At 43.5% G+C, this 12,834-nt stretch overlaps 1 protein-coding gene across 2 annotated transcripts in view; it reads right to left on the bottom strand.

Moving 5' to 3' along the window:
- Positions 1 to 11,617, bottom strand: part of GALNT1 (polypeptide N-acetylgalactosaminyltransferase 1) — a 130,569-nt gene extending 118,952 nt beyond the window's left edge. For both annotated transcript variants that reach the window (XM_063653549.1, XM_054460461.2), the window contains exon 1: positions 11,480 to 11,617. The gene's annotated coding sequence lies outside the window, so the exon portion shown is untranslated. The remainder of the gene's footprint in view (positions 1 to 11,479) is intronic.
- Positions 11,618 to 12,834: the final 1,217 nt, after the last annotated feature.

Genomic DNA, 12,834 nt, shown 5'->3' with positions numbered 1-12,834 from the left:
TGGAACCCTGCCCACAGCCTCCCACGTCTTGCAACTCCTCTAAAGGAAAAACAACAACAACAACAGGAAAACAACCTCAGTATGAAGACAAGTACTTTGATTTATTCAACATTTACTGATCACTTTTCAGGTGGTAGGCAGACCAGTAAGAGAAGGTACTTACCCCTACATAAGGGATTCACAGTCTAAAAGGGGCAAGGATAAACAGAGAGGGGTAACATGATACATATGATGATAAAGAAAAACAAAGGTACTAAGGTGAAGGCCAGAAGAGCTTGCTGAGAGAAACACCAGAGCCTGATCCCCAGCCTCAGACATATCCACTACCACCATTTAGTCCAGGCCTCCTGCAAGAGCTTCCCAACTGATCTCCATGCCTCCCCTTTACCCACCCCACCCTCTCACCCAAATCCATTCTCCACACTGCAGCAGGGGTGATCTGCTTAAAATCAGAAGCAGAGCTTACTCCTACTCAAAACCTTTCAACAGCACTGAGAATGAAGTCTTGCATCAGCTATACCATGCCAATTTTCCTACCTTCATCTCACACCACCCATCCCTTGCACCAATGGCCCTTCAGCCACACTGGTATTTCAGTTCCTTAAACAGAATAAGTCCTCTTTGCTACACAGTCTCTGTGCATAGCATTCTTTTTTACCAGAATCCTCTTGCCCATACTCTTTGTATTATTAATATCTTTTTGACCTCTGGGTCTCAGCTGAAATGTCATTTCTCCCATTGTTTACTTAATTGTCTCTATTTTTATCTTCCTCATTAAATTGTATGATCAACAAAGACAGGATCTATGTCTGTTTAGTTCCCATTGTAGTCACGGTGCCTGGCACAAACAGATACTCAATAAATATGTGCCCAGTGAGGATGTAAAAGTCACTTTCCTCATCCGGGCCTGTAACTGTAAGTATCCCCTCAGGTTTATTCCTCAGCCCTTTCTACCACTCCCTGTTTGCATCATTTCAATGCTGATGATGCTCATCTGTACCTCCAGACCTGACCTCTCCCAACAAGATGCAGTGCTCCAACTATGAAGCCTACAGGACAGTTCCACCTGGAATCCTTCTCTGACACCTGCAACTGGATATGTACCAAGACACATTCATTAACTATTCTCAAACTCTGTTTTTTTCTTTGCTGTTAATGGTGACACCCCTTACAAATCAGGTGATTGACTTATTTTTCCTTCACCCATTGACGAGACCATCTGATTCCATTTCTAAAAATGCACCTGTATGCTCCTGCATACAAAGTCATGTGAAGTAGTGCATTAGCCTCATTTCCTACCTCTAGTCTTTTGAAATAGCAATCACTCACCTACATGTATGTTAAAGCTTAATTCTGATTATGTCAATCAATGCCCTCATCAAAATCCTTCAACAGCTCCCTCCTGCATTCCAAAGAACATCCATACTCTTTTTGTTGGTATTCAAAGCCCCTCCCAATCTTTCCCAAACTATCCGAGCAAGGTAGTCTAGTTAGACAGTTAAAACCATACTCTCTGGAGCCAGACCGCCACATTAAACGCACAGCCATGGGGACAGGTTTACTTGTCCAGCTTTACCACTTATCTTCTCAGTGCCATTTAATTTTGTTATAAAGAGCAAATGAATTAATATAAGTACAGCACTTAGAATTGTGCTTGGTATATGGCCAGGGCTATTCTAAGTTGTGATTTATTTTGTTTTGCTTCCCCATCTCCAATTATCAATAGCCTACATTCACATCTGTCTGAACCAACTTACTATTACCACAGCATAGGGCAGGACCACAGCACAAGGACCAGCTGATAAGCTGCCAGTGTTGCAACCCCTTCTCAAAGCATTTCCAGTGAAAAGCTCCTGCCACAAAGGTCCTTTCTCTCCAGGAGTATGTATACATCTCATGCAATGAAATGCCCCAGAGGTTGCTCATCAAAGGATTTCCAGCCCTGTTCAAAGACTCTCAGTCTAAATTAACCACCCTTTTCTTCCCTCTACTTTCTCAATCCCATCACAGGTTTCAGATCAGAGACCACGTTACCCTTATTTCCTATCCCCAGTGGCAGAGCTGTTTTAGTCATCTTTTGCTCCCAGTCTAAGTAAAAGTTGAAACTCTCATGGCTACTCTCCCTATATCAGTTCTGTTACTTGAGATAGTGTTCCCTTTGCATGGAAACACTTAAAATAATTAAAATTAATTCTGCAGTCCTAATACAAACAGAATATGGACTTCAATCTCGAAAGCATCAGGCGTCTCCACTATGACAGTGCTGCCTTCCTATCTTTTTTCACAGTCCTTGCCATGCATGGAGACTTGTAAATGTTAGTAAAGTGTTTACTGATAACTCACTAATTCTTAGGAATGGACAAATGAGAGTTTCAATATTCCCAGAAATTTCCTCCTACCCTTTAACCTGAAAGAAAACAACAAATTATAAAACATAATGTGTAGATTCCAAAGGACAATCCAATAACTTAGTATGTGTCTCTACCAATGCAATGCAAATTCTACTCCTTTCTACAAATGAACTGATACTTTAAAAATATTATTTTTTCAATGAGAAGTCATAACTTCCATGATGCTTAAACCTAAAGAACTGTCTTCAAACCACCTCCTGGTTCCCATAGAAGTTTGTCCTATACTCAAGGCTGTCAATCAAAAGATTAACATACTGGAAGCCAATACTTAGACATCTTTACAGAATCAAAACCAATCATATGTTCTCTAACATTAGAAGTCATAAATTACAACGAAGGATTTAAAGGATTCTCATAAAAATTTATAAGAATTTATAATTTGTAAAAATTTGTAAGAATTCTAAACACTGAACAACAAATGGATCACCTGAAATCAGAGATGCACTCTCAACTCTCATCACCGCTGCTACATCTGCCCTCAAAACAATCCCAAACACCCCTCTCCATTAAGGACTAAAATGGGCTTCACATTGAAGGTGTCCCTACAAAAATCCATGGAAAACAGCAGAGAAGTTCAACTGAACGGCTAATCATTAGTTTATCATTTTAAAAAGAATCAAGCAGTTAACACTCCAGGCAGTGCTAGTCAAAGTCTAGTTCCTAGATGGCAAACTGGCACTCACCTAGTCCACGAGGAGTAAGGAGAGAGGATGAGAGTAAGCATTTAGAAACTTTGACAGCAATTTGACAGATAAATGTTACATCTACTGAATCCAATAATTTTTGAAATGGAAATTATATATTGTGGTTTTTAATTTCGTTTTTCTTGCAATTCATATTTTACACATATTAGGAAAACATCAGCCCATGAAAAGAAGAAATGTTACAAACTGATCCTTCGGGGATATTCAATTCCAGGAAGATGAAGCAGATGTATTTTCCCTATTCCTCCCACTAAGTACAACTGAAAACTCTGAACATTACATATAAAACAAACATGAGAAGATTCTTAACTGTGGAGAGAAGAAGGCAGACTGGCTAGGGACCTCAGGCTGCAAGGAACAATAAAATGGTGAGTTCCCTGAGACTTATTTTTGCCTCATATATCCCAGCTTTCTGGAGTTGAAAACGGCAGCAACCTGAAACCTGGAAACATTAACAGAAGCAGAAGGGAAAAAAAGTCAAAAGACCAAGAAAGGGACATCCCACTGAGACAGAAAACTGATAGGAAAAAAACAAACTCTACTCCAGACAAACATCACAGAAAAAAACTGTAGCCTTACCCTGACCCATGCCAACAAAGGTCAGGTGGGTAGCCTAGACTTCACATAGTCACCGGGTTATAATAAGGCACCCACTTCCCACACACCAGGGTGGTGTTGAGAAGGCCAAGTAGGGAGCCCAAGCTTTCATTTACATCAACTGGTAACAAGGCAGCCTTCCACATACACTCTCTCCCCTGGACATCCTGGACCTCTACTCCCACCTGGTGGAAACAAGATACTGTACCTCTTGGGTCAAGAAAGGCCAAGTGGGGAGCCTGTACTTCTAATTTCCTCTAGTGATCACTAGACAGTGCCACATGCCCTCCCCACCAACCTTCCCCTGCCAGGGTGGTATCAAAACAAAGCGAGCTAAAACAGAAGGCTTAAGTAAGATCCAGAATCTCATAGTATAATATAAAAACACCCAGGTTCTCATTTAAAAATCACTCATCATACCAAGAACCAGGATGAACTCAAACTGAATGAAAAAGACATCAGGAGGCAGCAACACCAAGATGAGAGATGTCAGAATTATCTGACAACAATTTTAAAGCAGCCGTGATAGACATGCCTCAATAATTACAAGCATGCTTGAAACAAATTAAGAATAAATAAACAAAAAGCCTCAACAAAGAAATATAAGATATAAAGAAAAACCTAAAACAAATTTTAGAGCTGAAAAATACCAAAATAAAAAGACTCACCAGCAGAAAGGGAGGGAAGAACACAGCAAAGGAACTGGAAGACAAGAGCCCAATATGAATAAGAGAGAAATGGACTAAAGAAAAATTGACAAAGCCTCAAAAACATGTGGAATCATAACAAAAGACTGAACATTCCAGTCATCAGAGTCTTGAAAGAAGAGGAGAAAGAGATCAGGCTGAAAAAGTACTCAAAAAAATAATGGTGAAAACTTCCTAAATTTGGCAAGTGACATAAACTTACAGATTCAGGAATCTGAGTGAACCCCAAGCAGTATAAACCCAAAGGAATCCACACCGAAATGTATCATAATGAAACTTTCGAAAACTAAAGATGAAGAAAAAATCCTGAGAACAGTGAGAGAAAAACGATTCCTTTCTACAGAGGAAAAATTATTAGAATGACAGTGGATTTCTCCTCAGAAACCATGGAAGCCAGAAGAAAGTGGTATAATTTTTTCAAGGGCTGAAAGAACTATCAACACAGAATCCCATACCCAGAGAAAATAACTGGCCCTCTCTCTCCACAGCTGATAGAATGCCTTGACAAAAACAAGCAAAGACACAGAATTCAACATCATCATCAACCAACAGGATGTAAGAGCAGAAAACACATTTCATTCAAGGGCCCACAGACAGACCATATTCTGGGCCGTAAAACAAACCTCAATAAATTTAAAAGAACTGAAATCAGAGTGTGCTCTCCAACCAAAATGGAATCAAACTAGAAACCGAAAACAGAAGATGAAAGGAAAATTTCCTAATACTTGGAATCTAAACAGCCCTCTTCAACATACCATGGCTCAAAGTGGAAGTCCCAAGATAAAATAAAAAAAGACACTGAATTGAATGAAAATAAAAATAAAACAAAGGTTGTGGAACACAGAGAAAACAGTGCTGAGAGGGAAACATTGCTAAATGCCCCCATGAATCTAAGTGAAAAATTCCTTAACAAAATATTAGTAAATGGAATTCAGCAACATATGTACAAAAAGTATTATACTGTGGCCAAGTTTCATGCCATGGATGTAATGCTGGCTCAATATTTAAAAAATAAATCAATACAATGCACCATATTGACAGGCTAAAGAAGAAAAATCACATGATCAGATCAACTGATGAACAAAAAACATGACAAAATTCAACACTCACTCATGATAAAAACTCTCAGGAAGATAGGAACAGAGAGGAACTTCCCTAACTTGATAAACAGCATCCTTGAAAATCCTATAGTTAACATTATACCTCATAGTTAAGGACTGAAGGAATGCTTTCCCCCAAGATCAGAAAGACTGTCCTTTCTCACCCTTCTTATTCATCATAGTGCTGATATTTCAGCCAGTGCAATACGGCAAGAAAAGGCAAGAAAAAGTATGCAGATTAAAAAGGAAAAGAATAAAATTGTCCCTCTTTGCAGGTAACATGGTAGTCTGCATAGAAAATCCCAAGGAATCTCCAGAAGAACTCCTAGAACTAACAAGTAGGTTCAGCAAGATTGTGGAATACAAAATCAACATATGAAAGTTAATTATATTTCTACATACTGGCAATGAGTACATGGACACCAAAATTAAAAATACCATTACAATTACTAAAATATAAAAAGAAATATTTACATACAAATGTAACAAAACAAATCCAATAAAAACTAACAAAACATATGTACAGGACTTACATGATAAAACTACACAATGCTGATGAAAGAAATCAAGGATCTAAATAAATGGAGAGACAACCTGTGTTCACAGATTGAAAAATGCAACATACATAGTAAAGACGTCGATCTTCTCCGTACTGATACAGGTCTACTGCAATTTCTATCAAAAGTCCAGAAAGACTTTTTTTGTAGATATAAACAAGATTATTCTACAATTTATATGGAAAAGCAAAGGAACTAGAACAGCTAAAATAACTGGGGGAAAAAGTGTAGGAGGAATCAGTCTACCCCATTCAAAGATTTATCATAGAGCTACAGTAACCAAAACTGTGTGACGTTGGCAGAGGGACAGAGACATAGATCAATGGAACAGGATTAGAGAACCCAGAAACAGACTCATATAAATATGCCCAACTGATTTTTTTTTCTTTTTTTTAGAGACAGGGTCTCACTCCGTCACCCAGGATGGCATGCAGTGGCACCATCACAGCTCACTACAACCTCAAACTCCTGGGCTCAAGTGATCCTCCCACCTCAGCCTCCCAATAGCTGAGACTGCAGGCCCATGCCCACGACTCCCAGCTCCAAATGCTTTTTTACAAAGATACAAAGGCAATTCAACGGAAGAATGACAGCCTTTTCAAGGAATGGTGCTGAAGTAACTGGACATCCATAGACACACGCATAAACACACACACAATTTTGACCTAAATCTCAGCTTCATAAACTGGATCACGTAAAACCACAAAACTATTAGGGAAAAAAAGCACAAGGGAAAAATCTTCAGGATCTAGGGCTAGGCAAAGAGTTCCCAGACTTGACACCAAAAAGAATGATCCATAAAAAAATAAACTGAGAAACTGGACTTTAACAAATTTAAAACTTTTGCTCTGCAAAAGACCTTATTAAGGGGATGAAAAGACAAGCTACAGACAAACAACATACCCAACAAAGGACCAGTATTTAGAATATATAAAGAATAAACAAGTCTCAAAAGTTAACAGTAAAAAGGACAAACAATCCCATTAGAAAATGAACAAAAGATAGTTCCCTGAAGAAAATATACAGATGACAAATAAGCACATGAAAAGTGTTCAACATCATTAGCCTTTAAGGAAATGCATGTTAAAACCACAATGAGACATCCCTACACACCTATCAGAAGGCTAAATGGTGACAGGCCAGGTGTGGTGCCTCATGCCTGTAATCCCGGCACTCTGGGATGTTCCAGCCATGCTAGAACATTTTACAAAACAGCTCACCAGTTTTTTAAAAAACTAAACATGCAACTACCACACAACCCAGTAACTGTACTCCTGGGCATATATCCCAGAGAAATAAAGACTCTGTTCACACAAAAACCTATACACAAAAGCTTACAGCAGCTTTATTCACAAGAGCCAAAAACTAGAAACAACCAGATGTTCAACAGGTAAATGGTTAAAAGATCCATAAAAGTACATTCATACTATGGAATATTACTTAGCAATGAAAAGGGACTAATTACTGATACATGCAACAACCTGGATCAATCTCCAGAGAATTATGCTGAGTGAATAAAGCCAATTCCAAAAGACACTTATCCTATTTATAAAACATTTTTAAAATGGCAAAATTACAGAAATGAACAAATTAGTAATTGTCAGAGTTTAAGGAGGGGGCGGAGGTAGAAGGGTAGTAGGTGTGGCTACAAAAAAACATAAGGAAATCTTGTGGCCATGGACATTTTCTGTATCTTGACTGTTTCAATGTGACTATTATGGGTCTGGAAATTGTACTATAGCTTTACAAAATGATACCATTGGAAGCAACCAAGTAACTGAGGACTAAATGAGGACACACAGATATAAATGTAAACTGTTATCCCTATTCTTAAACACCATACACTCAAGAGGCATAAATCAACAGTGAATAACTTCATCAAGGAGAAAGACCTTGAGCAAATCTATGAAAAACAGGTAGCACTTCCACAAGTGGAGGTGGAGAAGGGGACATCTTGGGAAGGAGAAGAAATCACATAAAAAGGTACAGAGCCAGAAATAAGCAAAGTGCCTATGAAGAAAGAGGCATGTGTCGGGGGTTGTGAAATAACATAAAAATGGGATAAGAAATGTGGAGGGTAATTCTGAAGGGTCCCCAAAAGTCAGGTGCAGGAGTTTAAATGTTACATACCCAGAGAAGCCCTCCTCCCCAAACCAGCCAACCTGAAGTTCCCCCACCTACAATCTCTCCAGCATCCTTTACTGCTTCTGTGTAGCAATAATCACAAATTGTATTTATGTACTTATTTGCATGTTTATTTAATGCTGTCCACCCCCAGTTATCTTCAGACTACAGCACTGGGTGTGGCACACATTAATCACTCCATACAGGGGTCCCCAACCCCCAGGCCATGAACCAGTACCAGTCTGTGGCCTGTTAGAAACCTGGCCACACACAGCAGGAGGTGAGCAGTGGGCAAGCAAGCATTACTGCCTGAGCTCCACCTCCTTCCTGTCAGATCACCAGCGGCATTAAATTCTCATAGGGCAAACACTACTGTGAATTGTACATACAAAGGATCTAGGCTGCACAAGCCTTATGAGAATCTAATGCCTGATGATCTGAGGTGTAACAGTTTCATCCCGAACCATTCCCCTGGCCCCCAACCTGGTCCACGGAAAAACTGTCTTCCACAAAACTGGTCCCTGGTGCCAGAGAGACTGGGACCGCTGAGTCAATAAATATTAACCGAATAAATGAACAAACAGTAAGTATTCACTCCTAACTCTCTTCTACAAAGTTGCCGCACTCCTCTTTCTCCATTATCTGTCACTCCCTTTGCCTTGGTCCCTCTTTGCCTAACTACCTCTTTTAACTGATCTCTCCTCTTTCCTTCCTCCTCTACCTCAGCCCAGCTCTTAATCCATCAAAAAATAAAACTTGGTATATAACTGCAATGGTATTACACTCTTTTGCATCTCAGCCAATTAGGAACTGTATCCAAGAAATCTGTTACTGAAAACAAAGTACCAAAGTTGTATGTTACATAAGCATGACAGATGTATGTAGTACATAAATAAATAAGTAAAAGCAGAAACAGGGTCAACCTGATTGTGACCTTTCATGAGAATGAGTATGGAAAGCTGTCCATCAAAGAAAGCCAGGACAGTATTCCTCAAAACTACCAAAGTTATGGAAAACCAGACAAGACAGAAATTATCACAAACCAAATATTAAAGAAACATGATGTCTAAATACAATGTAGTACACTGGACTGGATTCTGGAACAGAAAGAAGATATTAACGGAAAAACCGGTGAAATCCAAATAATGTCTGGAATTTAGCTACCTAAAAAAATACAAAAATTTTTAAAAACTATATGAAGCACTAATGTGTGATTCAGATTCAAAATTATTACTATATTATTTAAAAGAGGGATAGGGCATGCAAGTGAGCCAGGAGCAAAACTCCAGTCAGAGTAGCTGGAGCGTCCCACTGAAAGTTACAAACAGATCTATCTTCATTTTGACTCTGGTCCCATGCTCTCTCACCTGATGCCATGAGAATTACCTTGCGTGTTACTGCTTGGGATTAACAATCAGTTTTGTTGTTGTTGGGTTTTCAGTTTTTTTGAGACAGGGTCTCGCTCTGTCACTCTGGAATAGCTAGGACTACAGACGCATGCCACCACACCCAGCTAACAACCACGCTTAAGTATCCTAGCACACTCATTCGTTTATCCAACAAGCATTTATACCAAGTGCTTATTGCTCACCAGGCACTGTAAAGTCTTCAGGGATACATGGCTGGAAAAGGAAGCCACAATCTCTGCTCTCATAAAGCTTAAACTCTATTGAGAAAGCCAGGCATTTAACAAGTATTTGCATAAATGGTGAATGCTCCCAAGAGTTTTGCAGTCTGCTGCTTAAGAGGCACCAAACAAACCAGCAGAGCAGTCATTAAACCCAGTTACCACGAGCACGCTGAATAAAGGCTTCTCAGGTTTCAAAGTGCACACAAATAACCTGAAATCCTAGTAAAGCAGATACTGATTCAGTTGATGTGCAGCGGGGCTTCACATTCTACATTACTTGAGTCTGAGGTGACAGGGATGCTGCTGGTACACCATCCACACTTGGAATAGCAGGACTCGGAGTACCATGGAAACATCCTCAAAGGATCATGTAAAATGTAAATTCCAATAGGGCAAGGGCATTGTGTCTCCCTTATTCACCATGTACCCAGAACTTAAAACTGTGCCTCATAGATAGATCGCATTCAGTAAATATTTACTGACACAATAAATGTATGTATAATTTAGACCAGGGCTGTTCAATTGTAGCAGAGAACCACATTTAGCTATGGAACACTTGAAACGTGGCTAGTGTGACTGAGGAGCTGAATTTTTAAAATTTAATTTTAATTTTAATAGTCACATGTGGTTAGTGGCTCCCACGCTGGGCAGTCCAGGTCTGGACACAGATGTGATGTAAAGAGGACCGGACTAAGAAGGTCTAGGTTTGAATCCCAACTCTGCTGCTCAGATTGTGACCTGAAAAGTTGCAACTTCTTAGGGCCTTCACTACTTCATCTGTGAAATGACAAGACTTCCTAACTCTCAGCGTTCTTGACACGAATTATTATAAAGCAATGTATTAAACATAAGATATGACCAAAGTGACATTCTCTGCCCCAGAAACAGTTCACAAAGACTACTTTGCCTATTGCCCACCTGACCAAAAAATTGCCAAGTGAGTTTGGTAGACGGGTTGGCTAGCTCAGTGGCTTTGAGAATGAGGACAAGGTCACAAATCTGGGGGGTAAGGCAACCTCATCTAGCAAGGCTGACCAGATAAGAGAAGCAATGACAATGCAAATCATCCCAATTCCTGGTAAATGTTTAAATGGGCAATGTATTGATTATGGATGAGTAAATGACATCTCATTCATTCATTCTTCCAGGAAAAGCTGCTACATTACCTAAAGCCCGCTACTTCCCAACCACAAACATTTGCTAATTCAGGGCCGGGTCCTCCTCGGGGGCAGCGGGCCGGGAAGCCCCCTCCCCCGCTGCCGGCGTGTCCTCCCCTCCCCCGTGGCGCCGCGAGGGTCAGGCTGGCACCGCGGTTCCAAGTACCACACGGCCGAACCCAGAAGCCATATTTAGCTTTATTTTTGTCAATAAAACAAACTTCCGTCTTCTAAAGAAAAACGGTTCTAACTCAATGTCAAACTAGGACGGAAACTCGCTGCTCGCCAAAGCTGCCAACCAGAGACGCCGCGTGTCCAACGGCCCCGAGGTCCCAGACCCGAACCCGCGCCGAGCGTGCCCGCGCCCCGGCCCCAGGCAGCGCCGGCCACAAAGGGACCGGGGACGCGGCCGCGGCGGGGCCTCCTTCTCCACCTCCGACCCGCCCGAGCCGCTGCGGCTCCGGGACTGCCCGGCCGCGGGCGAACACTCACCTCGCTCGGCGCGCGGCGGCGGCGGCGGCGGCAGCGGCAGGCGCTCCTCCGGGCCGGCCCGGGCGGTCGCGGCGCGGTCCCGCGGGCCGCAGCGCGGGAGCTACTCTCGGGCCGCCGTCCGCCGCGCCGCCTCCTCGGCCACTGCCGGCGGCTCCCCCGGCGGGCGGGCGGGTCCGGCCCGGGCCCCGCCTCCGCCGCGCCCGCCCCCACCTCCGCGCCCGGCCTCGCGGGCTCGGCGCGCTACTCCGGGCCGCCCCACATGCTGCCGCCGCCGCCGCTGCCGCTCACTTGGGGCTGCTCCGCGCGGCGGGCCCGGGCCGCAGGGGCGCCCCGCAGGCCGCTCGGGCGCGGTCCTGCCTGCGCTGCGTGCTTGGCAGCGGCGGCGGCGGCCCGTGCGGCTGCGCGGGGGAGGCGGGGGCGCCGGCGCTCACCCGGATGCGCGCCCCCTCCTCTGCGGCGAGCCCACCGCGGGGCCGCGACGCTCCCCTCGGGCTGGGGACTCCGGGGTCGGGCGCGGCGCCCTTCCCGGACCGACCGCCCAGTCCCGGCCCCCGCTCACACGGCTACGGGCAGGGCCGGGCCAGGCCGAGAGGTGCCCCCGACCCTGGGTCGGGACAAAGAGGTTGCCGCAGCAAGTTAAAGACAACTCGGGCCGTTGCGCGTCGAGCAGGTCACGGGGTGGGAGGAGATGGAGGAGCCCTCACAGCGGATCGGCCCCCGGGCCAAGCGCGGGGCCGCCACAACCCAGTGGGCTGCCCGAGGCGGCCGCGAGCGCGGGAGCTGGAGCGCTGTCAGCCGCGCTGAGCCTGCGCCTGGCGACCGCGATGCAGGAGGCCCGGGACTGAGGGAGGACGGCGAGAGCGGAGGCCCGCGACCCGCACCGCCGGGTCAGGCACCCGGGTCTCGGGGGCAACAATGCCGGGGCCCTTGCAGAACGGGGACTGTTTGGGGAAGTGGCTCCCGCACAGTGCCCGGAGAGGGGCCCTCCCCCTGTGCCCCCTTGGGAAACACTGCTTGGTACAATTCCAATACCCAGCTGTACTCTGCACTGACGATAGAAGACAAAACCCTGGCTCTGTCACTCACGCGAGGCATAACCAACCATTCTTTTAATACATTAATTTTCTACTTAAATAATTCAGAGGTTTGTGTCTTATTGCTTGCCAACCAAGAGCTGCAATAAGATTACTTAAAATAATATTTAAGTGGTCCCACTTTTAAATTTATATTACCTCTCACATAACCAAAAGGCTGTCCGAAAAAAAAAAAAAACCTGAAGATGATCTCTGGAATTTTACTATCCTGTTTTTGCTTATCTACATCTTCCAAGTATTCTAAAATAAAAGTTAAAAGTT

Source organism: Pongo pygmaeus, chromosome 17 (genome assembly GCF_028885625.2).
Source record: "Pongo pygmaeus isolate AG05252 chromosome 17, NHGRI_mPonPyg2-v2.0_pri, whole genome shotgun sequence".
NCBI lineage: Eukaryota > Metazoa > Chordata > Mammalia > Primates > Hominidae > Pongo > Pongo pygmaeus.
Note: the sequence above shows the minus strand (reverse complement) of the source record. Positions and strands in the feature narration are given on the sequence as shown.